At 41.6% G+C, this 27,375-nt stretch overlaps 1 long non-coding RNA gene and 1 other non-coding gene across 2 annotated transcripts; one reads left to right on the forward strand and one right to left on the reverse strand.

Moving 5' to 3' along the window:
- Positions 1-23,986: 23,986 nt before the first annotated feature.
- TRNAT-CGU (transfer RNA threonine (anticodon CGU)) lies at positions 23,987-24,058 on the forward strand. The gene has a single exon. It is a non-coding gene; the product is annotated as a tRNA-Thr (tRNA).
- Positions 24,059-24,251: 193 nt separating this feature from the next.
- On the reverse strand, positions 24,252-26,830 carry LOC129638173 (uncharacterized). The gene is made up of 2 exons (XR_008707718.1): positions 24,809-26,830; positions 24,252-24,716 (listed from the first exon to the last, which is right to left on the reverse strand). It is a non-coding gene; the product is annotated as an uncharacterized LOC129638173 (long non-coding RNA).
- Between the last annotated feature and the right edge of the window lie 545 nt (positions 26,831-27,375).

Consider the following 27,375-nt stretch of genomic DNA (forward strand, 5'->3'; position numbering starts at 1 on the left):
CAAAAAGCAAGGTCACTCGTCAGCTATCTGACTGCCCTTGTGGATACGGCCATGCGACGGATCATTCGAGGAGGACGCTGCTGACAATGGCCCCGTGTGCTCCAACCCCAGTAAATGTACTCACCCTTCTCCCCACGCCCTGGTACACAGCACAGGGCACAGGAATGCAGTTGAGAGACAGGTTAATAGAAATAGCAGCAAATGTATTAAATGCAGCTAGATGCCAGGCCCTGTGCCAAACACTTTGTATATAACCTCGTTTAACCATAAGCCTAAGAGCGAGGAACTCTTACTGTCCCCATTTAATAGACGTGGCAATTCAAGACAGAGAAGGGAAATGTCTTGCCTGGAATTAGAAAGCAGAATGTGGATTTGAGACCAAGCTTCTAACATCCCAGAACCCAGACCATTTCTGTACATTCGGTACACACAATCCAGCATCTTTTGTTCAGATACATGACGAAATCAATTGATGACAGCAGATTTAGCTAATGTCAGTTTCACCCCAACTGGGTGTGTCTCAAGTCTCCCCAATCTCACACATTTTACAAAGTAGCTAGCTACTCATATGGATGGTTAACAGCTTGTACTAGGTAAGCTCCAATCAGAACATGGGTTACAGGACCGGTATCTTAAGTGAAGCCCACGGCGGGGCCATGCCCAATGACTCACGAAACTGCCCACCTGGACAGGGACTTCTGGAGCCACCTGCACGCATGCGTGTGTGCTCAAGTCGCTTAGCCGTGTCAAGACTCTTTGCGACCCCATGGACTGTAGCCTGCAAGGCTCCTCTGTCCGTGGATTTTCCAGGCAAGAATACTGGAGTGGGTTGCCCTTTGCTCCTCCAGGGGATCTTCCCAACCCAGGGATCAAAGGTGTGTCTCCTGCATTGGCAGGCAGGATTTTTTTTTACCACTGTGCCATTTGGGTGGAGCCACTTGAGCATATCCAAAAACCTAGGAGCTATAGAATGATTTTATGATATCTAGTAAAGTTGAAGATACAAGCCCTGTGACTCAGCAGCTCAACTGTTTGATACTCATCCTTGAGAAACACATGCCACAGGCAATCACATGCAAGAATTAACATGGAAGCATCATTTACAAACAAGCATTGAAAACAACTTGTATGTCTTTCATTTTGCAAATATTTAAACATAGCAATTTACATAAATGAACTATATCTAATGTATCAACATGGAAGAATCTCAGGGTGCTGAGGATGAGTGCAAACTGAAGCCTACATAATTCAAGTAACATTTTAAATCAACAATGCTGTTCACCTTTTTATATAAAGTATAAAAATACGGATTTATGTCAATACCAAGATTCAAGATACTTCTGGAAGAGAGGAGTTAAGATTGCAAATAATGTAAAGTAGGCTTCAATTAATACTGAATGTTTTGTTTAATTTTGTCTATATTTTATTTCTTTAGTAATTCTATAGCCATATAGCAAAATATTAACACTTATTTACTGATACTTGATTTCTTTGCCCTTATTCTTTACTATGCATTAGAAAAAAGATAAGCTTAAAAAAAAAAAAAGAATTACACAGGAATCCCATGAAAAAGTGCATGCCAGTTAACTTAGATAAAATAGACAAATTCCTTGAAAGATACTAACTACCAAAAATTGACTCAACAAGAACGAAAAACTGAAAGCCTTTCCTTTAAAATGAGGAACAAGGACTTCCCTAGTGGCTCAGTGGGTAAGAATCTGCCTGCCAGTGCAAGGAACACAGATTCAATCCCTGATCCAGGAAGATCCCACATGCCTCGGAGCAACTGAGCCCATGCACCACAACTACTGAAGTCTGCCCGCTCTAGGACCCTCACGCCACAACTACTGAGCCCCTGGGCCTCAACTACAGGAGCCCGTGCATCCTGGAGCCCAAGTCGGAACTACTGAGCCATGTACCGCAGCTACTGAAGCCCGTGCACCCTAGAGCCCAAGCCGGAACTACTGACCCGTGGGCCTCAACTACAGGAGCCCGTGCACCCTAGAGCCCAAGCCGGAACTACTGACCCATGTGCCGCAGCTACTGAAGTGTGTGTACCCAGAACCTGTGCTTCACAACAAGACAAGCCACCACAATGAGAAGCCCTACACCGCAACTAGAGAGTAGCCCCCATTCTATGCAGCTAGAGAAAACCCGTGTGCAGCAACAAAGACCCAGAACAGCCATAAATGTAACAGTATGCACATGTCAAAAAAGAAAAAAAAAAGAGCAATAAGTTGCCCACTCTTGCCACTTGTTCAACATAGCATTGGAAGTCCTAGCCAGAGCAATTAGGCAAGAAGAAGAAATAAAAGTCACCTAAATCAGAAAGGAAGAAGTACAGCTATCACTATTTGAAGATGACATGTTATATAGAAAAACCCTAAAGACTTAAATTCAGTAAAGTTGCAGGATATAAAATTAACATACAAAAATAAGTTGCATTTTTGTACACCAATAATGAACTATGAGAAAGAGAAATTCAGGAATAATGTTTAGAATTGCATCAAAAAGAATAAAATACTTCAGTATGAACTTAACCAAAGAAGTGAGAGACTTGTTTATTGAAAGCTGTAAGACACTCATGAAAGAAACTGAAGACACCAATAAATGGAAATATACTCCATGTTCATGGACTGGGAGAATTAATATTATTAAAATGTCTAGACTACCCAAAGCAATCTACAGATACAATTCCTATCAAAATTCCAATGACATTTTTTCACAGAAATAAAGCAATCCACAAATTTGTATGGAACTACAAAAGACCCCCCAAAAGCCAAAACAATTTTGAGAGAAAAGAACAAAGCTAGTATCATCACATTTCCGATTTTCAAACTATACTCCAAAGCTATAGTGATCCAAACAGTATGGTACTGGCATAAAAACAGACACATACGGGAGCTCCCTGGTGGCCTAGTGGTTAGGATAACGGGCTTTCACTGCTGCACCCTGGGTTCTATCCCCAGTCGAGGGACTGAGATCCCACAGCTGCATGACACAGCAAAAAAAAAGAACCCACAGAAACACATAGATCAATGGAACAGAATAGAAGGCCCAGAAATAAACCCACACATATATGGTCAACTAATGGGGAGATCAGCCCTGGGATTTCTTTGGAAGGATTGATGCTAAAGCTGAAACTCCAGTACTTTGGCCACCTCATGTGAAGAGTTGACTCATTGGAAAAGACTCTGATGCTGGGAGGGATTGGGGGCAGGAGGAGAAGGGGACGACAGAGGATGAGATGGCTGGATGGCATCACTGACTCGATGGACGTGAGTCTGAGTGAACTCCGGGAGTTGGTGATGGACAGGGAGGCCTGGCGTGCTGCGATTCATGGGGTCGCAAAGAGTCACGACTGAGCGACTGAACTGAATGTATGACAAAGGAGCCAAGAGTATACAATGGGGAAAAGAAAGTCTCTTCAATAAATGGTGCTGGGAAAACTCAACATCCACATGCAAAAGAATGAAACTGGACCCTCACCTCATCTGACACCACACACAAAAATTAATTCAAAATGGATTAAAGCCTTAAATGTAAGTCTTGAAACAATAAATCTCCAAGAAGAACACATAGAGGAAAATCTCCTTAACGTGGGTCTTGGCAGACTTTAGATATACCAAAAGCACAACAACAAAAGCAAAAAAGAAAAAAGTGGAACTCTTATCAAACTACAAAGTTTCTGCACAGCAAAGGAAACAAAAAACATGAAAAGGCAACACAACCGAACAGAAAATATTCACAAACTATGTATCTGATAAGTTAATACACAAATCATACAACTCAACAGCAAAGTAAAAAACAACCCATCTAATACTGGGCAAAGGACATGAATAGACATTTTTTCCAAAGAAGACATATAAGCAGACTTTGTGTTATTGTGCTTCGCTTTACTGCGCTTCACAGATAACTGCATTTTTTTTTAACCAATGAATATTTGTGGCAATCCTTTGTCAAGCAAGTCTATTGAGTGTCATTTTCCCAATAGCATTTACTATTTTTGAGTCTGTATGTCACATTTTCGTAACTCTCAAAATAATACAAACTTTTTCATTATTATTACTTGTGATCTTTGAATTTATACTATGACTTGCTGAAGGCTCAATGATTAGCATTTTTTGTCAGTAAGTATTTTTAAGTTTAATGTACATTGTTTTTTAAACATAGCACACAGACTACAGTGTAGCATAAACGTAACTTTTATATGCACTGGGAAACTAAAATATCCATGTGGTGCACTCTACTTACTTAGAAGTGGTCTGCAACGGAACCTGCAATATCTCTGAGGGATACCTGTACAAATGGCCAACAGATATACGAAAAGATGCTCAACATCACTAGTCATCAGGGAAATGCAAATCAAAACTACAGTGGGATATTAATTCACACCTATTAGGATAACTGTCATCAAAAAGACGAGAGAGAGAATTCCCTGGTGGTCCAGTGGTTAAGACTCTGTGCTTCCAATGCAGGGGAAGCAGGTTGGATCCCTGGTTGGGGAACTAAGATCCAACATGCCATTAAGTGCAGCCAAAGATTAAAAAAACAAATTAAAAAAAAGACAAAAGATAGCAAGTGTTGATGAGGATGTGGAGAAAGGGAACTGTTGTGAAGTGTTAGTGGAAATGTGAATTAGTACAGTGTTCATGGAAAACAGTAAGGAGGTTCCTCAAAAACTTAAAAATAGAACTACCATATGATATGGTCATCCCACTTCTTGATGCCTATCCAGAGGAAATGAAATCAGTATCTCAAAAGAGATAGCTTTACCTTCATGTTCATTGAAGTATTATTTACAGTAGCCAAGATTCAGAAACAACCTACCTGTCCATCGACATATGAACAGATAAAGAAAACTGACACACACACACACAGGAATATTATTCACTCTTATAAAAGATGGAAATCCTGTCATCTGCAACAAAATGGATAAAACTTGAGAGCATTATACTAAGTGGAATAAGTCAGACAGAAAAAGACAAATACCATAGATGATATCCCGTAATATGTGATATTAAGGCCAACCTCACAGAAACAGAGAGTAGTGACGACTATCAGGTACAGGAGTGGGGGAAGGAATGGCAAGATATTGATCAAAGAGAACAAACTTACAAGTATAAGATGAATAAGTTCTGGGGATCTAATAGAGAGCATGGTGAAAACCATTAACAATACTGTACTGTATTGAAATTTGCTAAAAGAGTAGATCTTAAATATTTCTATCACATTTCAAAAAAATAATGGTCAGTATGTGAGATAATGAATGTGTTAATTAGCTTGACTAGGATTATCCTTTCAAACTGTGTAGATGTATCAAATATACCATACATATATACAGTTGATTATACCTCAGTAAAGCTGGGGAGAAAGTGAAAAAGTGCTGAAAGAAAAAAAAATGTCAACTGAAAATTCTATATACAACAAAGTGTCCATCAAAAATGAGGAAGAAATCAAGACATTCCCAGATAAACAAAAACTAAAAGAGCTATCACCACGAGCCTAGCCTTATAAGAAATGCTTAAAGGACTCCTTCAAGTTGAAATGAAAGGATGATGGACAGTAACTCAAAAGTCCTATGAAAATTAAGATTCTCTAGTAAAGGTAAATATTTGTATATGGACAAGTAAAAACCTGTAATATTGTCATTTTAGATCTTAACTCCAATTTTTATTCATTCATAATAAGCTTTAAAAGAGAAAAGCATAATATTAACTCTAAGTCTATATTAGTGCTGCTGCTGCCAAGTCGCTTCAGTCGTGTCCGACTCTGTGCGACCCCATAGACGGCAGCCCACCAGGCTCCGCCGTCCCTGGGATTCTCCAGGCAAGAACACTGGAGTGGGGTGCCATTTCCTGCTCCGATGCGTGAAAGTGAAAAGTGAAAGTGAAGTTGCTCAGTCGTGTCCAACTATTCATGACCCCATGGGCTGCAGCCTACCAGGCTCCTCCGTCCATGGGATTTTCCAGGCAAGAGCACTGGAGTGGGGTGCCATCGCCTTCTCCCTATATTAGTGGGTACATAACAAATAATGATGTAATTTGTGACATCAGCAACAAAGGTGGGTATAGAGGAGCTGTAAAGAAGTAGAATTTTGTATGTGAGAAAAGTTTAATAGTTCTCAGTTTAAATGGATTATCCTAACCACTTAGGATGTTAAATGTAATCACTATTTTTATAACCTTAGAATGTTAAACGTAATCACACTGTGTTTTATACAACACAAAGAAAATACATGAAGAATATACACAAAAGAAAATGAGAAGGGAATCAAAACATGTCACTGCTGAAAAAAAAACCTGTGTAAACACAGAGGAAGGCAGTATGGAAGGGAGGGACAAATAAAATGGCAATTCCCTATCAATAATTAAATGTAAGTAGATTAAATTCCCCCAATTAAAAGACACAGACTGGCAGAATGGATTTAAAAAGAGAATCCAACTTGATGCTGCCTATGAGAGACTCACTTCAGAGCTAAGGAAATGCACAGGTTTAAAGTGAAAGGATGGAAAAAGTCATTCCATGCACACAGTAACCACAAGAGAACAGGAGTAGCAACGCTAATATCAAACGCAACAGACTTTAAATTTTTAAAGAAAAAAAAAAAAAAAACTACTGCAACAGATAAAAGAGGACTTTAAATATTGATGAAAGGGTCAACTCACCAAGAATAGAATGATTACAAACGTGCAAAAATCACAGACTCTAAATATATAAAGCAGACATTGACAGGATATATCAAGAATTTCTGCAATTCAATAACAAAAGACAAAAGAACAGCCCAATTTAAAGATGGACGAACAACTGAAACAGGCATTTCTCCAAAGAAGGTATATTAATGGTCAATAAACACATGGAAAGATGCTCAACATCATTAACCAGTCAGTCAGTTCAGTTCAGTCGCTCAGTCATGTCTGACTCTTTGCCACCCCATGGACTGCAGCATGCCAGGCCTCCCTGTCCATCGCCAACTTCTGGAGTTTACTCAAACTCATGTCCATTGAGTCGGTGATGCCATCCAACCAACTCTTTCAGAAAAACAGAATAACAGGTACTGGTGAAGATTTGGAAAAGAAATTGGGATCCTTGCGCAGTCATTCATGGGAATGTAAAACGGTGCAGCTGCTATGTAAAACGATATGGTGGTCCTTTCAAAACAAATTAAACACAGATTACATGTGATCCAGCAGTTCCACTCTGGGTATATACCCAAAAGAATTTAAAGCAACATCCTAAAGAAATATTTATACACACCTGTGCTTAGCAGAATTATTCACAATAGCCAATAGGTGGTTTTGTATGTGTATAAACAAAACCATACACATACCATGGAATATTATTCAGCCCTTGAAAAAGGAAATCCCAGCGCACTGTGCATGGATGAACATTGAGGATCTTATGTTAAGTGAAATAAGCCAGTCAAAAAAGACAAATATAATTCCAGCACATGGTACATGCTCCAGGATAGATAACATACTAGGACACAAAACAAGGCTTGGTAATTTTAAGAAAATTGAAATCATATTACACATCTTTTCTGACCACGGCACTATGAAACTAGAAATCAACTACAAGGGGAAAAAATGAAAAAAAAAAAAACCACACTAACATGCGAAGGCTAAACAATATACAACTAAACAATCAGTGGGCCACTGCAGAGATCTAAGAACACATTTAAACACACCTGGAGACAAACAGAAATGAAAACAGCAATCCAAACTCTACGGGATGCTGCAAAAGCAGTCCTAAGAGGGAAATTCATAATGATACAAGCTTACTTCAGGAAATAAGAAAAATATCAAATACACATCCTAACCTTACACCTAAAGCAACTAGAAAAAAGAAGAGCAAACAAAACCCAAAGTTAATACAAGGAAAGAAATCACAATGAGCAGAGATAGAGAGTAAAAAAAAAAAAAAAATAGAAAAGCTCAATGACACTAAGAATTGGTTCTTTGAAAAGTAACAAAATTGATAAATCTCTAGCCAGACTCATCAAGAAAAAGAGAGGGCCCAAATCAGTAAAATCAGAAGTGAAAAAGAAGTTACGACCAATATCATAGAGCTACAAAAGGTCATAAGAGACTACTATAAACAATTATAGGCCAATAAAATGGACAACATAGAAATGTACTAGCTCTCAAAGCTGAATGAGGAAGAAATAGAAAATATGAACAGATCAATTACCAGTAATGAAAATATATCAGTAATTTTAAAACTCCCAATAAAAGTCCAGGACCAGATGCCTTCATAGGTGAATTCTACCAAACATTCAGAGAAAAGTTAACACCTATTCTTCTCAAAGGATGCTTCACTTATTTAACTTAATCCATCCATGTTGTTACAAATGGCAACATATTCTTTTTTTATAGCTGAAAACTAAAGAACCTCCTGATGAAAGTGAAAGAGGAGAGTGAAAGAGTTGGCTTAAAACTCAACATTCAGAAAACTAAAATCATGGCATCTGGTCCCATCACTTCATGGCAAATAAATGGAGAAACAATGGAACCAGTGAGAGACTTTATTTTTGGGGGCTCCAAAATCACTACAGATGGTGACTGCAGCCATGAAATTAAAAGACGCTTGCTCCTTGGAAGAAAAGCTATGACCAACCTAGACAGCATATTAAAAAGCAGAGACATTACTTTGCCAACAAAGGTCCGTCTAGTCAAAGCTGTGGTTTTTCCAGTAGTCATATATGGATATAAGAGTTGGACCATAAAGAAAGCTGAGTGCAGAAGAATTGATGCTTTTGAACTCCAGTGTTACAGAAGACTGGAAAGGCCCTTGGACTGCAAGGAGATGAAATCAGTCCTGAATATTCATTGGAAGGACTGATGCTGAAGCTGAAACTCCAGTACTTTGGCCACCTGATGCAAATAACTGACCCATTGGAAAAGACCCTGATGCTGGGAAAGACTGAAGGCAGGAGGAGAAGGGGACGATAAGGATGAGATGGTTGGATGGCATCACTGACTCAAAGGACATGAGTTTAAGCAAGCTCCAGGAGTTGATGATGGACAGGGAAGCCTGGCGTGCTGCAGTCCATGGGGTTGCAGGGAGTTGGACACAACTGAACTAAACTGAGTAAACCACTGTATACATACGCCGTGTCTGTGTCTCCTAAAATCTCCTAAAGTTTAACTATTTAAACAAAATTAACAAAATGGGCTTTACAACATATGTAAAAGTGAAATACATGAAAACAATAACATAAAGGTCAGGAAGAGATATGGGAGCATATTACTGTAAAATACATTATATGTTAAGTGGTATAGTATCACTTAATGGCGGACACTAATAAGTTAAAGATGTATATTATGAATCCTATGAAAGTCACTCAGTCATGTCTTTGTCACTCCATGGACTGTAGCTCGCCAGGCTCCTCTGTCCATGGAATTCTCCAGGCAAGAATGCTGAACTGGGTAGCCACTCCCTTCTCCAGGGGTTCTTTCCAACCCAGGGATTGAACCCAGGTCTCAGTTGCAGGCAGATTCCTTACCATCTGAGACACCAGGGAAGCCCTATAGCAAACACTAACCTTAAAAAAAAAGTAATTTCTAATAAGTCAAACAAAGGGATTAATTCAACTATAAAATCTAAAAGAATCAAAAATGTATAAAAAGACAGAAAAGGGAAGGAAAAAACAGATGGGACAAATAGAAAGCAAATAGTAAAATGATAAATTCAAACTTACTCATATCAATTGTCTCATTAAATTTAAATGGTCTAAATAATTCAGTTAAAAGACAGATTTTCAGAATGCCTAAAAAAGCAAAACCAAACTCTGTGTGGCCTATAAGAAACACTTGAAATATAAAGACACAGATAAAGATTAAAAAGAAGCATATAGGAAAGGTATCCCATGCTACTACTAATCAATTATTAGAATGGCTATATTTATATAAGACAAAATTTCAGAGATTCCAGAGCAAAGAATATTATCAGAGATAAAGAAGGTCATTTCAACCCACCTCCTAGAATAATGGAAACAAAAACAAAAGTGAACAAGTGGGACCTAGTTAAAAGCTTTTGCACAGCAAAGGAAACTCTAAATAAGGTGAAAAGACAACCCTCAGAATGGGAGAAAATAGTAACAAATGAAACAACTGACAGATGATTAATTTCCAAAATATTCAGGCAGCTCATACAACTCAATACCAGAAAAACAAACAACCCAATCAAAAAGTGGGGAAAAGACCTCAACAGACATTTCTCCAAAGAAGACATACAGATGGCTAACAAACACATGAAAAGATGCTCAACACAGCTCAGTATTAGAGAAATGCAAATCAAAACCACGGTGAGATACCACCGCACACCGGTCAGAACAGCCGTCATCAAAAAGTCCACAAACAATAAATCCTGCGTGTGGAGAAAAGGGAAGGTGTGGAGAGGGTGTGGAGAAAAGGGAATGCTCTTGCACTGTTGGTGGGAATGTGAATTGATACAGCCACTATAGAAGACAGTATGAAGATTCCTTAGAAAACTAGGAATAAAACTACCATATGACCCAGCATTCCCACCCCTAGGCATATACCCTGAAGAACCAAAATTGAAAAAGATACATGTACCCCAATGTTCATTGCAGCACTATTTACAATAGCTAGAACATGGAAGCAACCTAGATGTCCATCAACAGATGAATGGATAAAGAACTTATAGTACATACACACGATGGAATATTACTCACCCCTAAAAAGGAACGCATTTGAGTCAGTTCTAGTAAGGCGGATGAACTAGAGCCTGTTATACAGAGTGAAATAAGTCAGAAAGAGAAAGATAAATAATGTATATTAACACATATATGTGGAATCTAGAAAGATGGTACTGATGAATTTATTTGCAAGGCAGCAATGGAGAAACAGACATAAAGAACAGATGTATGGGCATAGCAAGAGGGGGGAGAGGGTGAGATGTATGCAGAGAATAACACAGAATTACCTTACCATATGTAAATAGACAGCCAATGGGAATTTGCTCTGTCTCAGGGAACTCAAACAGGGGCTCGGTATCAACCAAGAACGGTGGGATGGGGAGGGAGCTAGGAGGGACGTTCAGGAGGGAGGGGACATATGTACACCTATGGCTGATTCATGTTGATGTCTGACAGAAAACAACAAAATTCTGTAAAGCAATTATCCTTCAATTAAAAAATAAACTTAAAAAAGGAGGTCATTTCATAATGACAAATTCATGAAGAAGTCAGAAGAATCCTAAACGTTCATGTACCTAACAACAAACTACAGGAAACAAAAAAATTACAGAACTTCACAGAGGGATAGAAAAATCCATAATTACAGGAAAAGATGTCAATAACCTCTCTCAGTAATTGACAGAACAAGTCAAGAAGAAATCAATAGGATTTTATTTACAAAAAGATTTAAACAATACTATTAGTCAGTTTGACATTATTGATGTTTATACTGTACAGTGCTTCACCCAGCAACAGAATACACATTCTTTTCAAAGGCACATGATCCCCAACCACAGTGAAATTAAACTAGGAATTAATAAAAGGAAGATCTTTTGAAAATCCCCAAATATTTAGAAATGAACATACTTCTGTGTAACAGTAAGCCAAGGGAGAAAAGTATTTTGAACTGAATGAAAATTTAAAAAACACAATATATCAAAAGGTATGATATCCTGCTAAAGCAGTACATGAAGGGTACTTTTGTAGTGCTTTAAGGGAACTTTTGAATGCCTTTTTAGGGGAGAAAAAAAAAAAAGTTCCCAAATCAGTGGCCTCAGCATCTACTCTAAAAAAAAAAAAAAGAAAAAAAACTAGAAAAAGAAAAGCAAAGTAAACCTAAAATGGAAAGAAAGGAAATATAAAGGCCAGAGAAGAAATCAATGAAATAAACAGAACCGCAATACAGAAAAACTCAGAATTGGAAACTGGTCCCTGGAGATCAGCAAATTTGACAAACCTTCCGTAAATCAGATAAATCAGAGAAATTAAGCAAGAGGGCACAAATTGCCAGTATCAAGAATGAGAGAGGTGATGTCACTACAGATTCTACAAATGTGGTAATGGATAATATGGAAATATTATGAAAAATGCTATCAATAAAGTCAACAACTTAGATGAAACAATTCTTTGAAAGAGTCACACTTCATTCACTTAAGAAGAAATAGATAACCTGATTAGCTCCATAACATTTAAAGAAGTTGAATTAATAGTGAAAAACTTTTTCATAAGGGAAAAACCCAAGCCCAGATAGCTCTCCTATTGAATTCTACCAATCATTTAAGGAAGAAATATTACCAGTTGTCTGCAAACTAGAAAACTGAAAAGGCGGCAACTTATTCTATAATATGATGCCAGTATTACCCTGATGCTGAAACCAAAGACATTATCAGAAACATAAATAAAATTGACCAATATCTTCATGAACATACAAAATATCTAAACAAATTTTACAAAATTGGACCCAACAATGTATAAAAAGGATAATATATCCTGACCAAGTAGAGTCTGTCCAAGGAACGTAGTGACAGTTGAATGTTTAAAAATCAGTGTAATTTACCATACTGGGCTTCCCTGGTGGCTCAGACAGTGAAGAATCTGCCTGTAATGTGGGAGACCCAAGTTCAATCCCTGGGTTGGGAAGATCCCCTGGAGAAGGGAATGGCTACCCACTCCAAAATTCTTGCTTGGAGAATTCCATGGACAGAGGAGCCTGGAGGTCTATAGTCCATGTGGGGTCTATATGGGGTCTCAAATAAAACTAAAAAAATTTTAAGATGAAATTGATCATATCAGTAGACACAAAAAGCAACTGAAAAAGCTGGCATTCATTCCTGATTAAAAAAAAAAAAATCCCTCACTGATTAGGAGAAGGGAATTTCCTCAACCTCATAGAGGGCGTCTGTGACAAACCCACTGGGAACACCATGCCTAATACTGAAAGACTGCTTTCTCCTGAAGATCAGAAATAAACTAAGAATGTCCTCTGCGAGTGTCCTTGCCTCTTCTACTCAATATTATACTAGAAGTTCTAACCAATAAAGAAAAACAAATAAAGGCATTCAGATTGGAAAGGAAGAAGTAAAACTGTTACTATTCACAGACTACATGATGGCCGATAGAAATCTGAAAGAATCTACCAAAAGACTACAAATAAGTGAGTTTAACAAGGTGGCAGAATACTAGGCCAGTATAAAGAATTCAAGCACACTTCTATTTACCAGTAATAAATAATCAGAAATTGAAATTTTTAAATAGTATCATTTCTAAAACTCTCCAAAATATTATATGAAAAATAAATCTGACAAAAGATGTTAAAGATGTGTACACTGGGAACACCAAGAACACTGCTGAGAAAATTAAAGAGTTTGGTTGCTCAGTCGTGTCCGACTCTTTGCAACCCCATGGACTGCAGCACACCAGGCCTCCCTGTCCACCACCAACTCCTGGAGCTTGCTCAGACTCCTGTCCATCGAGTCGGTGATGCCATCCAACCATCTCATCCTTGTTGTCCCCTTCCGCTCCTGCCTTCAGTCTTTCCCAGCATCAGGATCTTTCCCAATGAGTCAGTTCTTTGCATCAGGTGGCCAAAGTACTGGAGCTTCAGTATCAGTCCTTCCAAAGAATATTCAGGACTGATTTCCTTTAGGATTGACTGGTTTGATCTCTTTGCAATCCAAGGGACTCTCAAGAGTCTTCTCTAACACCACAGTTCAAAAGCATCAATTCTTCAACAATCAGCTTTCTTTATGGTCCAACTCTCACATCCATACATGACTACTGGAAAAACCATAGCTTTGACTAGATGGACCTTTGTCAGCAAAGTAATGTCTCTGCTGTCTAGGTTTGTCATAGCTTTTCTTCCAAGGAGCAGAATTTTCCAAGGGGAAAATTAAAGAAGACTTAAATAAATCAGAAAATAGATCATGTCCAAGGATTGGAGGATTCAATAGTGTCAATATGCTAAATTCTCTCCAAGTTGACCTACAGGTTTAATGCAATCCCAAGAGGCTTATTGTATAAATTGTTACCAAATTCTAAAATTCACATTGAAATGTAAAGGAACTAGAATAGCCAAAAGGAAGGGCAGAGGTGGAATACTAACACTACCTGATTTTAAGATTTATTATAAAAATATGTTAAGATAGTGTGGAACTGGTGTAAAAATAGTGGAACAAAATAGAGCACAGAGACATGTGAACAACTTATTTTCAACAAAGGCGCAATGCCAATTCAATGGAGAAAGAATGATTCTTTCAACAGAAGACATTGGAACAATTTGATATTTATATACAAAAAAGTGAACTTCCATTCATAACCCACATCATATACAAATTTAACTCTAAGTTGCTCATAGAACTAAATGTAAAATCTCAAATTACAAAACATCTATAGGAAAACATACAACCACCACAAAAAAATTGTTAGTTTGAGTTAGACCAAGTTTCCTGGATATAAGAAGAAAAGAGTGATCCACAGGAGGACAAATAAATTGGATTTTATCAACATTTAAAACTCCTACCTTTAAAAGAACACTGTTAAGAGAAGGAAAAGAGCCACAAACTGGGAGAAAATATTTGGAAATCATACCTGATAAAGGATTTGTACCCAGAATACATCAAGAATGTTCAAAATTCAATAATAAAGGGTTAAGACTCTGCACTTCCACTGCAGGGGCCACAAGTTCAATCCCTGGTCAGGGAACTAAGATCCCACAAGCCATGTGGCGCGGCCAAAAGACAACCCAAAAAAAATGCATAAGGCATATGAACATCAATTCTCCATAGAAGATAAAGGAACAGTAAATAAACACATGAAAAAATGTTCAGTTTCATTCATCATTAGAGAGAAATGCAAATTAAAATAGTGAGATACCACTGCACACCTTTCAGAACAGCTCAATTAAAAAGAACTGACCACACCAAGTGTTGGGGAGGACGTGGAGGAACTGGACCATCCCACACAGCCGGTGGGGATGCAAAATGGCACAACCACTCTGGAAAACAGTTTCCTAAAAATATAAACATGTGATCCAGACATTCTACTCTTATATGTTCACCCAAGAGAAATGAAAGCTTTTTAACATCCTTTCAAAGGTTTGTACACAAAAGTTCATAGCAGCCTTATTTGTAATAGCCCCAAACTGCAAACAACTCAAATGTCCATACCACCCATCAGTAACAAGGAACAAATTCTTGGCTCTCAATAATGCACAACATGGATGGGTCTTGAAATAATTAAACTGAAGGAAGGAATCCAGGAAAGGAATATATAACACAACAAGGTCCTGCTGAATAGCACAGAGAACTATATTTAATATCCTATGATAAACCATATGGAAAAGAATATTTACAAAAAGAATATATATATGTAAAACTGAATCACTCTGATGTACAACAGTAATTAACACAACATCGTAAATCAATTTCTTTTTTTAAAAAAAAGGAAAAGAATCCATACTGTTTAGAGTCCGTTTATATAAAATTCTAGGATATTTAAACCAACCGACAGTGACAGAAAGCATAATGTTGTTGGATGGTAGGGGAGACGGTTTACAAAAGGATGACAAGAAATAACCAAAACCCCAATTCAAAAGAAAAAACCCAGCCTAGATTTCTATGGGTGTTTTTACCTGAATGGAACTAGGGCTTTTATCTGAGATAAGCTGAGGTCTGGATATAGTGTTTAAACTTTCCCTAAACGTTTTGTGTTTTCTTTAGAGCTAGTACAGGATTAAACAGCATTCCCTAATATATGGCGACAACTGGCAAAACACACAGGGCTAAGCACGAGAGAAACCATTCACACTTGGCACCCAACGAACAGCTGCAGAGACAGAGAACGTCACAAGAAAACACAGCGAGAGCTTTTTAAGAACCGTGGAAGAGGAGAGAGAAACAACCGTTTCTGATAACATCTTACTCTTGTTTCCATAAAAGCAATTCTAATGTGTCCGTAATGGAACGAGGGAAAAGGTCGTCTTTCGTGTTCAACGTTTTTCTCCCGGCTTTTTATGTCTGCACATATGGTTTTATAGCACTACAGCAGAACCAGGAGGGGAAAATGCAAAAGGTATGTTCTGCTCTGTAAGTTCATCAGCACATCTGCTCTCATTTCCTTCCACCCGTTTATCTTTTCAAGTTGCCAAGAACATCCCTGGGAATAATCCCCTCCCACACCAAAAGCTGGGGATAGGATAATTGGTATCTGATGATGGAAGATGACATTTTTAAAGAGCCACTTTTAATTTCTTAAGCTACATTTCGTCTTTAACCATGTATAGACTGCTTCAATGCTTAGCTTTAAAAATGGGGGTGGGGGTGCGGGTAATGTGGAAGATGCCCCAATAACAAGCATAAATTCACCAAAATTTAGCAATGGCTAAAAAAAATATGTTTTTGAAACCCGTTAGATCAAGTGTCACTTATGTAACAATGATCTTAAAATACAAGGCCTAGGAAAAGGGCACCGTCTATCTATCAAAATGACTTCCTGATTAAACGTTTGAGTTTTTGAAATATCCTATAATATGAATAAACCTAAAGGAGGACTTTCCCTGGTGGTCCGGTGGTTAAGACTCCATCCTCCCAATGCACGGGGCCCAGGTTCAATCCCCAGTCAGGGAACTAGATCCTACATGCTGCAATTAAGACCTGGTACTGCTGAATAAAACAAAACAAACTTAAAGGCAAATAATGACCCTTTGCAGTACTAAGAAGCACACACCATGTACCATTCATGTGAGATGCTGATACTACTTTACAGAAAGTGGCAACATATGTGAAGGAATCCACTGAGGACATTCACACAATGTTTCCTATAAGCTTACAGTACTAGATGGAAGCCACAGGAACTTGTTAGATTTGTTACCACCACGCGCACACCCGCAGCGCGTCTCCACCACACTGGGCGGACCTCGGCCAGGACATCACATGAAGTGTATGGCTGATTGTTTCTGCCTCCTCCCAACCAAACTACACAAAGTTGAAAATGAGAGCCTCATGTAAGAGCAAAAAGCACGCCCGTAGCCCAGTAGTACCAATGGCCGGCTCACTCACCAGCAAGCAGAACTGTCTGCTTGAGGCTGCTGCGGTACAGCAGAAAGTTAGCTTAGGAAAGCAATGACCCTGACGTCTCTGCTCAAGAAGCTTCCACACGTGTGCTCAGGGAGCCACAGGCAAAGATGCAAGAGCAGCTTTGCTTGCAGTGAAGAAAAACTTGGAAACAACACAGATGGCCAGCAATAGGGGATTTATTATTACTGAGCTACAGTCCCCCAGTAGACTAGAAGGCAGCAATTAAGAGGAGGGACTTCCCTGGTGGTCCAGCGGTTAAGACTGTGCTCCCAACGCAGGGGGCCCCAGTTCGATCCCTGATCATGGAACTATATCCTGCATACTGCAAGTAAGACCGAATAAATAAATTTAAAACTTTTTAAAACAAATGGGGGAGAAGTGAAGAGAAAGTCACTCAGTTGTGTCCAACTCTTTGCGACTCCATGGACTGTAGCCTGCCAGGCTCCTTTGTCCATGGAATTCTCCAGGCAAGAATACTGGAGTGGGTTGCCATTTCCTACTCCAGGGGATCTTCCCCACCAAGATCGAACCCAGGTCTCCCGCATTGCGGGCAGATTCTTTACCATCTGAGCCATGAGGGAAACACTGCATTTCCTACATATGAACGCATATCAATACAACAAGACAAAGATGTGGAAAGATCCAAAATAAACTCCTGAGAGTGGTCCCCCTGGAAAAGAGGAGGAAGACAGAGCGCTGAGAGGGCGGGAGTCCTCTACCAAATGCAAAACAAATAATGAGAAATAGTGATTTTATTTTGTTACTGTCAACTGCTTTTCACATACATAAAACCATTGTCAACTCTGGATGCTCGTATTTGTACCTCAGATAATCTAGCTGACCTCTCAGAGCGTATCTGGGGAAAAGTAAAAGGGAAAAGAGAAAGAACCCAACTTTATATTATTCATAGCTGCCAACGTGATCTTATTCTGACCCTGGAATGAACCAGTTGAAACATAATTTCCCAGGGTTAGAGGTTCTAAGATGGATTTGATGAGGTGATACCAGGGCATTCCACTCAGCTCTAACTTTTCTGCAGAATTCATCTTTATACCACTCTGTGACCGGTTGGCATTATTTGTGAAAGGGGGTGGAAACAACTCCTGACTCTCTTTCCAAGGAGAGCTTTACCTCTGAGTTTTTCAGATATTACACAGGTGATCCACTCTGCTTCAGTCCTCAGCTTGCTACATCCTGCAGGGGCCTCCACACTGCCTCCACGTGGCAGGGATCTGTGGTTGGATGGAGAGACGAAAGAAGGTCGACACAGGTACCACGAACATTCTAGCTGCTCTTCCACTGAAAAGCACAGGAAACTCACATGGCACAGGAAATGCCAATGAAATGAATTTAAAACCCAAGACTCCTAGGCACGAGCAGCAAACAACTGAAATATTCAAGGATGAGGGGACCTAATAGTCTTAAGATATCAATTTCTCTCAAAGTCAATTACAGCTTCAATACAATCCCAATCAAAGTCTCAGCAGGTAATTTTGTAGAAACTGACAAGCTGATTCTAAAAAGTATATAGAAAATCATACAGATATGAATGACTAGAATAGTCAGTTTGGTAAAAGAACAAAATTGGAGGATTTACAATACTTGATTTTAGGACTCATCATAAAATGCAAAGACTGTGGTAACTGGTATAAAGACAGACATGTAAATCAGTGGAACATAAACTCCAAGAACAGACTCCATGTCCACAGTCAAATGAATTTTAACAAGGGTACCACAACAATTCCATGGAGAGAGGATAATTGTTCCAACAAGTGGTGCTGAATACAGGAAATCATGGACATCAAGCCCACTTTCACACCATACACAAAAATGAACTCAAAAAATGTTTGCACTTTTGTTCTTCCCCGGAGGTCCAGTGGTTAACAATCTGCCTTTCAACGCAGGGATGCAGTTTCGATCCCTGGTTGAGGAACTAAGATCCCAGATGGCACAGGGCAACTGAGCCCACATACTGCAACTACAGAGCCCACGCGCAGGCTCACCACAACCAGAGAAGCCCCCGCACTGAACAAAGACCGGACGCAGCCAAAAATAGATATTTTTTAAAAATTAAAACTTCTGCATTTTGAGAGACTATTAAGAACATGCAAGCCATAGCGCTGGAGAAAATACTCAAAATACAGATATCTGAAAAACGATTCATATTCAGAACATACAACAAGCTGGTCATTCAAAAACAGGAAGACAAAAAAAAAAAAAAACAGGAAGACAAACAAGCTACAAAAACGGGCAAAGAATCTGAGTAGACACTTCACAAAAGATGATGTAACAAATGGCCAATGAGCACGTGAAAAGGTGCTTAATTTCTTTAGTCATCAGGGAAACGCAAAGTAAAATGAGATACCACATATTTACTAAAGTAACCAAAATGCAAAATACAGATGGACTTAGAGATTACCATACTAAGTGAAGACAGAGAAAGACAAATATTATATCGTTTATACACAGAATCAAAAAAAGAAATCATACAAATGAACTTGTATACAAAGCAGAATTAGACTCATAGTCATAGAAAACAAACTTTATGTTTACCAAAGAGGAAAAGTGGGGGAGGGATAAATTAGGAGTTTGGGACTAGCAGATATAAACGTGTGTGTGTGTGTGTGTGTGTTTGGGACTAGCAGATACAAACGTGTGTGTGTGTGTGTATATACAGGCATGCACACTAAGTTGCTTCAGTCATGTCCCACTCTTTGCAACCCTATGGATTGTAGTTCACCAAGCATCTCTGTCCATGGGATTCTCCATACAAGAATACTGGAGTGGGTTGCCATGCCCTCCTCCAGGGGATCTTCCCAAGTCAGGGATTGAACCCACATCTCTTACGTCTCCTGCGTTGACAGGTGGGTTCTTTAGCACGTGCCACCTGGGAAGCCTATATATATGTGTGTGTGTGTATATATATGTATATTAATATATATAAAAGCAGATATAACCTATTATATATAAAAATAAACAAGGTCCTACTGTATAGTACAAAGAACTACATTTAATATATTGTATAATAGAAAAGAATCTGAAAAAGTATATATGTATGTATATGTATAACTGAACCACTTTGCTATATACCTGAAATTAACAACATTGAAGTCAACTATATGTCAATCAAAAAAATAATAGTAGTAAATAGAGAAGTTGAAAGATGTGATTCAACTGGAACTCATGTGTTTCTGGCAGGAATGAAAACAGCACCACATCCCCTGGCCCCCACCCCTTATTCCGTGTGTCCTCCACCCAATCAGTTCACAGGTTCGTATAATATAACCTGCCCAGCCCCACCAAGCCGTTGAGGTGCTCAGCCTGCTCTAAAATCCTGATTTTATCAGATAAAGCAATGAAAGGGGGCTGTGGCCTCCATCTCTGGGTCTGGGTTCTAAGCTGTCCGTCCCTAGGACTTCCCTGGTGGTCCAGTGGCTAAGACCCTGCACTCCCAGAGCAGGGGGCTGGGGTTTGATCCCTGGCCAGGGAACTAGGTCCCACGTGCCACAAGTAGGGGTCCTAAGAGTTCGCATGCCAAAACTAACCATCCCACGTGCTACAACTAAGGCCCAGTGCAGCCAAAGAAATAAATATCTATAAAAAGTAAATGGTCCATCACTGACAGTGAATCACGGGGATGCTGTCAGTAGCTAAGTGAGCCTTCTTCAGGTGAAGTCTTGATTTAGGTTATCAGAGAAAACTGCTGTCACGACCTCAGCTGACCTAAATATCCAAGCCTGATCGGTGGGTTTTTCTTAACCCTCTTTTGCAAGAAAATGAATTTCTCCAAGAATACTTGAGCGCGGTGGTTCTCAAAGTGAAAGCCCAGAGACCAGCAGCACCAGCACGGCCTGGGAGTTGTGAGAAAGGCAGAACCTCGGCCCCACCACAGTGTCTGTCTGCATTTTCCCGAGATGTGCAGGTCCAAGGGCTGAGCGTGCCAAGGCACAACCAAGGCTCCATGGAGCTAATGCAGGTGCGAGCCCCTTACACACTGAAGCACTGCTGAAGCAGATGGAGCCCTTGTTCTGGGAGGTGGCGGGGGAGATGGGCAGCAAGCGGGGTGAGGGCGGCCAGGACAACAGCCTGGCTGCAGGAGTCCTGCCCAGAAGGGGACAGCATTTTCGAGATACCTTCATTTTTTTTAAGCAACCTCAACTGTGGTGAATCAATTTTAGATGCCACTGCCTCTGAGTCGGATCTGGGTGAATCATGAACCATAGGAAGAGGAGTGAGGGAGTAAAAAGGCTTGGCGGTTTCAAGGACCCTTAGCAGGCCTTTCTGAAAACCTAATAAAAACTGTGACATCCCTTTGCCAGAAACACACACATTTTACATACACTTCTGACCAAGACCAAGATTTCTTGGTCTTGAGTGCAATGGGCACCAGATTAAGAATCCCTGCTCTGGGGAGAGGCACAGAGAAATACAAGGGCAGGAAAATAAAAGATTTTAGAACTACTTTTTTTCTAAAATGGAAAAAGGCGACAAAATTTCAGCACATAAATGCAGATGCTTATCAATTATTCAGACCTAGGCTAACTCAATTACATAGATGAAACCCAAAAGATCAAACGTATTTCATCATGTCACCTGGCTTCATCACCAGATCAATTTCAACACTTTCTCACTTGAAACGGCACTTTCCCAGACTCCTCAAAGCACCATCTGTTTCAGCCAGCCCTAGTTCTCCCCCTAGCATCTGGGGAGGCCTAGGAGCCGGTCACAGTCATTTGTGTGACATCAGGCCCCCTGCCCCAGGGACCCTGTAAGGGCACAAGAAACATTTACTGGATTTAAGGTCCGTCCATAAGGGTGAACGGTGGACAACTCCTTATCACCTAAGAAGGTGCAAGTTTCTGCTTGATCAGGGAAGGGCTTATTGGAAGTTCAGCACCAGGACTGTCTTGACACCGTGGTTGGAAGACGCTGTCCAAGGAAGTTCTCCAGTACCACAGAGAGGACCACACTGAAAGGAACCCACATGCTAATTTCCCCGACAATACGTTTTGAGGACCTAGCTGTGCAGGGGCCAGGACAGATGGCTCCTTCAGCCAGGTGTCCGAGATCTGTGGCTTCTCAGGGCTCCTTACACCTGTGAGATAAAGAGGCTCAGACCTGTGTTCTCTACTTTAGGGCTCAGGGATGGTCAGAGGGCCAGCCTCCCTCAGGACACCCCAGACCCTGAGTACCATGGGCATCCCACCAGCCCATCAAGATACACAGATGCATCTCTATCGTTTAACACCCTCCCTCCCCTTGGAAGACAAAGCTGAAAAAAGCACCTGTTAGAATCTAATTTCCATTCCACCAGCCAGTTAGTTCTGGGCTCAGCCCGCACATGATGTTCTCTCATTTGCTAATTTCTTTACCCTTTTTATAAGCCCCGTCCTTTCTGCATAATAATTTCAACTACTCAATCAACACCAAAAAGATGGATGGTGACAGTGGAACCAATTTTATCCTCAACTATTTGAAAGCAATGCTCAGAAATACATGTTTTAATTATGAATATGTTCAATTTTTTTTTTATTTAAATTAAGGAGCTACAGTGTGGTGTGCACCCAGACCTCAAGCCCTCCTGGCGCAGAGTCTCAGAGTTCCTATCCCTGTGTCCGAGGGTAAATGTCAGAGCCTTTTCCAGTCGCCTGACCAAACCCTGTCATTTAAAACAACTTGGTGAACACAATTTTAGGATTTCTATTTGCCTAAACACCTGCACTGTAGGCTGTGGACATTCTTAATTTACATCTCCTTACACCCTACAAACATCACTGGTACCAGGCCGACAAAGGCTCAAATAGTAGAATGTTCTGTGCAAGGGGGGGGGGGGGGGGGGGCGGGGAATAAGGTGCAAACAACCCAAAGCCTTACTCCCAGAAACTGATTAAATCAACTATGATACAGTCACTGGGTGGAAAGCCGAGCAGTAATTAAAGAGAATATGGCACCCCATCCATGCATGGTGATATTATAGTATATAATGCAGTATATATAATTTAAAACGCAATATTGTAATAGTACACATCACATTAATGTATGAGAAATTTAATTCATTTTAAAAATAATATATGCTATTATCTATCGCGATTATATTATGCACTGCAAGCCATTGTCTTAGTTAACACATTAACTCATAGAAAATCAAAGAGCAGAGAACTGTCAAGTCAGTCCACTTGAATAAAAACAAAAGGGCACGTTGGAGTCTATAAACGTGAATATGCGTATCAACTGTCCAAGGTATTGGGGCTCAGCCTTTCCCACGCATCAGCATTACCTGGAGAGCCTGTTACCGCCCAGATTACTGGGCTCCAGCAACTGGTCTAATTCGGCAGGTCTGGGACGAGCGGGGGTGAAGCTGCAGTTCTAACCGGCTCCCAGGTGCTGCTGCTGGTACTGGGGCCAGGCACATCCCCGGGGCTCAGAGGAGGAGGAGTTTGGGAGTTTTTACTTCAGAAAACTTACACGTACACATTCATTCAACAGCTCTTGTTGAGCGTCAGCTCCGTGCAGGGCAGCGGTGGACCGCCCCCAAGGGTCCGCAACCTTTCCTCCGCCTCTTGGATGTCTCACCCGAGAGGGGAAACTGAGGCCCCGAGACCGGTCATCCAAGGTCGCCAAGTCTCTCTGGCGGAGCTGGGATTCGAACCCCAGACTATGAAACGCCGGCGAGCGTCCCGCCCGCTCCCGAGCTCCAGACGAGTCTCCCCAGTTCTGGAGAGCCAGTGAAAACCCGGCGGACTCCGCCCGGGCCCGGCTCGGACAGGCATGAGCGGCCGGACAGCCCCGCGCGCACGCTGGAGCCCCGCCCCGCCGGCAGCGCGAGGGGGCGGAGCCGGGCGGGCGCGCGCGCTGGGCCCGCGCTCGTGCTCGCGGCGCGAGCGCAAGGGAGCGGCGCCAGGATAGAGGCTCGCCGAGCCGCCATTCTAACGCAGGCGCGGTGGCCAAGTGGTAAGGCGTCGGTCTCGTAAACCGAAGATCACGGGTTCGAACCCCGTCCGTGCCTGTCGTGTTAAATCTTCCCTTTCCGGGGGAGACTTTTTAGGGGTGTGACATCGCAACGATCATCGATTTTCTACCCGTCTTGGACCCGGTATTTAGGTCTTCGCCCAGGATCCCAAGCGGGCCAAGTGTTTTCACTCAGTTTAAATTCAGGCTCCCTCGCCCGCGCAGAAGGTCCAAGTCCGGGTGGTCTGACCTCTGAGTTCGGGATGGTGGGGGGCTCCAGGGATCACATGGAAACCGTGGTCCGAGCGCTGACTTGAGCGCAGAAAAACCTACGGCTGATGGCACTTGGCTCAAGAGCCACTAAGCATTTTTCTGAACATTAAAGTCCAATTGAATCCACTCTCCTGAGAGAACTGCCGTTGCCTGTTCCTGAGCCCACACCCCGAGTCAGCTGGTGTCTGGCTTGCTATTTTTAAAAGGAAATCCATTGTAGGCACTGCATTAGAGGGAGGAAATCCTGCCCAGACTTGGAGCTGGTCCGACAGGAAAATCTGCACCTTTCTCTCTCTCTCTCTCTCTCAGCCTCCTTTTGCCCCCCCAGTAAAATGGGTCTCTGGTCAGCATTGGCCGAGAGACTGGCTGTAGTTGCGGCCTCCGTCAACGCAGCTACCGTCGTTGGGCACCTGTTTTCTTTGCATCACCACGGGGCTGCCCGCCTGCATTTAAAGAGGTTATGCAAAAAGATATTATGCAATTACCCCTACCCTCCAGGAGCTGGCATATTGTATAATCTGAAAACCAGCTTGACCTAAATTGGGGAAACCTGTTTTCAGCGCGAGATGTCTAACGGAAGAAAGCATTCATGGAGCTCCTGGTGTGGGCCGGGTGGAGCCGGACTCTCTCAGTGCGAGAAGGTGGGAGAGATGGATGCGAAGAGGGTCGGAGAGCCTGGCAGGAGCGGCTGGGGCTGAGTCGTCCTCTGCCGCAGAGCTCTCCCACTTAGCAGTATTCATCAGCATCACCTGGAGGGAAAGTTAAAATGCGGAGCCCTGGGCGCCACCCCAGAGCGTCCGATTTGTGTTAGTCTGCGCTGGGGCTTGACATTTGCATTTCTAAGGAGCCCCCAGGTGATCCTGATTCTGCTAGTTCCCCGGACCACCCATCCAGAACCATTTCCCCGAAAATAGGGGTATTTTATAGCCACATTCTAAACCTAGGAGCACGTGTGTATGCATGAACACAAACATGTGAGTTACTACATAAAAAACAGTGAACACCAGGGCTTCTCACACTTCAACCTGGGGATGATGTGAAAATGCAAGTCTGACTCTGGGGCTCTGAGGTGGAGCCTGAAGCTCCGCGTTTCTAACTTGTGTTTTGGCGACGCCAACGCCCGCTGGTCACCGCTCCCCTCACTGAATACAGGGGGAAAGAAGGATCCCGACCAAAGTACTGAAACTGATCAGGACGCTAGGGAGCCTGGGGAAGGGAGACCTTCTCCCACACCCTCTGCTTTAGCTCCTCTCTGAAGTACCTAGATTATAGTAGCTAATGCACTTTTCCTGAGTTATTTTACAGATGTGAAAAACCTCCACCAAATGGAAGATGTCAACTACAGTACTTGATGACCGAGCACATAGCCCCCAAGCCTCCTAAAGCTTAAGGATTGATAATGTCAACCCCTGTGACACCGCGTTCTAACCTCACCATCAACCAGAGCGTTTGTGTGCAAGCTGATCACATACGCTGGGACACCCCAACCCCCAACCTGGCCTTTATAAATTCTCTGCTGGTGGGACTAAAGAATCCACCTGCCAATGCAAGGAACATGGGTCGATCCCTGGGCCAGGAAGATCCCACATGCAGCTGAGCAAGCCCGTGGGCCTGTCTTCCAGAGCCTGGGAGTCACAACTGCTGAGCCCACCATGACACGGCTACTGAAACTCTCACCTCCTAGAGCCTGTGCTCTGTAACAAGAGAAACCACTGCAGTGAGAAGCCCGTGCACTGCAACAAGAGAAAAAGCCCATGCGGCAACCAAGACCAGCACAGCCAAAATTAAGTAAATAAAAGTTTTTTTTTTTTTTATAAATGCTTTGCTGAAACCCTTCAGGGAGCCTGAGGGACTCAAGGGCAGGAGCCACGCATCTCCTTGCATAGCCCTTGCAATAAACCCTTTTTCTGCTCTAAACGCTGATGTTTCACTTTGTTTGGCCTCCCTCTTCATCAGGCACATGAACTTGGGGTCACTAACGATAACAGTTGTTACCTCTCTGGAGGGAAGTAGGATGGGGGAGCTGTACAGAGGATTCCTTCATTTCTCACCCTGTGAACTTTCACATTGCTTGGATTTTCTACCAGATGATCACCGCCTAGTATCACCGCCAAAGTCCACAAAGGTAAAGATAACCTATTAGGCTGCAGGCAAATTAAACAATCCAGAATTGTCACATAAATGCTCGAGTGTTCTCTGCTCTCCACTGGGGTGTTTCATCATTTCTTTTTTAAGTGACACAAAAGTACATAATGTTCCTCCCTATTAAAAATATCCCCAAATAGTCCTCTCCATTAAAAGACCACACTGCCCCCAACAGGCAGGCCAGTATCTGTGGCGCTGGTTAGAGGTCCACACAGATTTTCCTGTCCTTCTCTCCAAAACAATGAAGCAACACTCCTCTGTGACACCATCCCAGGAAAGAGCTCACTCTCATCCACCACCGCCACACCCCAGACCACCCCACCCTGCAGAGGGTGCTCCTCTCTCTGCCCCAGGTGAAGAAGGACTTTAGAAAGTGTACCCAATGGACTGTAGGCTTCCGCTTATGCACAAACACACACACAATGCATAAAATATCTATTGAGAGTCCCTCGGACAGCAAGGAGATCAAACCAGTTAATCTTAAAAGGAATCAACCCTGAATATTCATTGGAAGGACTGATGCTGAAGCTCCAATACTTTGGCCACCTGATGTGAAAAGCTGACTCATTGGAAAAGACTCTGATGCTGGGAAAGATTGAAGGCAGAAGGAATAGGGGGCAGCAGACCTTATGTCTGAATAAGCAATATGTTCTGTGTTGATTTAAACTGCTTGTATTCATGAATATATAAAGTCGTATTTGGATCTCAGCAACTTTTGTATGAATTTCATGTCTGAAAGTCACTTTGAAGCCAGAGGTCTTTGTTCTATGAAGGATCATATTCTGATCTCCCTTAGAAATGTAAAGAGAATAGAAGACCCCCAATGCTGGGATTATGAGGAAAGAGAGGCAGGTGTCACTGACCCTAGAGGGACCTCCTGAGACCCTGCTGTGCAAACTGGACCACTGGGAAGGATATAGGTTTGCATAAGGAGCCCAGGGCTTTCTGGGAAAGTAG

The sequence above is a fragment of the Bubalus kerabau genome, chromosome 23, assembly GCF_029407905.1.
Source record: "Bubalus kerabau isolate K-KA32 ecotype Philippines breed swamp buffalo chromosome 23, PCC_UOA_SB_1v2, whole genome shotgun sequence".
Lineage (NCBI taxonomy): Eukaryota > Metazoa > Chordata > Mammalia > Artiodactyla > Bovidae > Bubalus > Bubalus kerabau.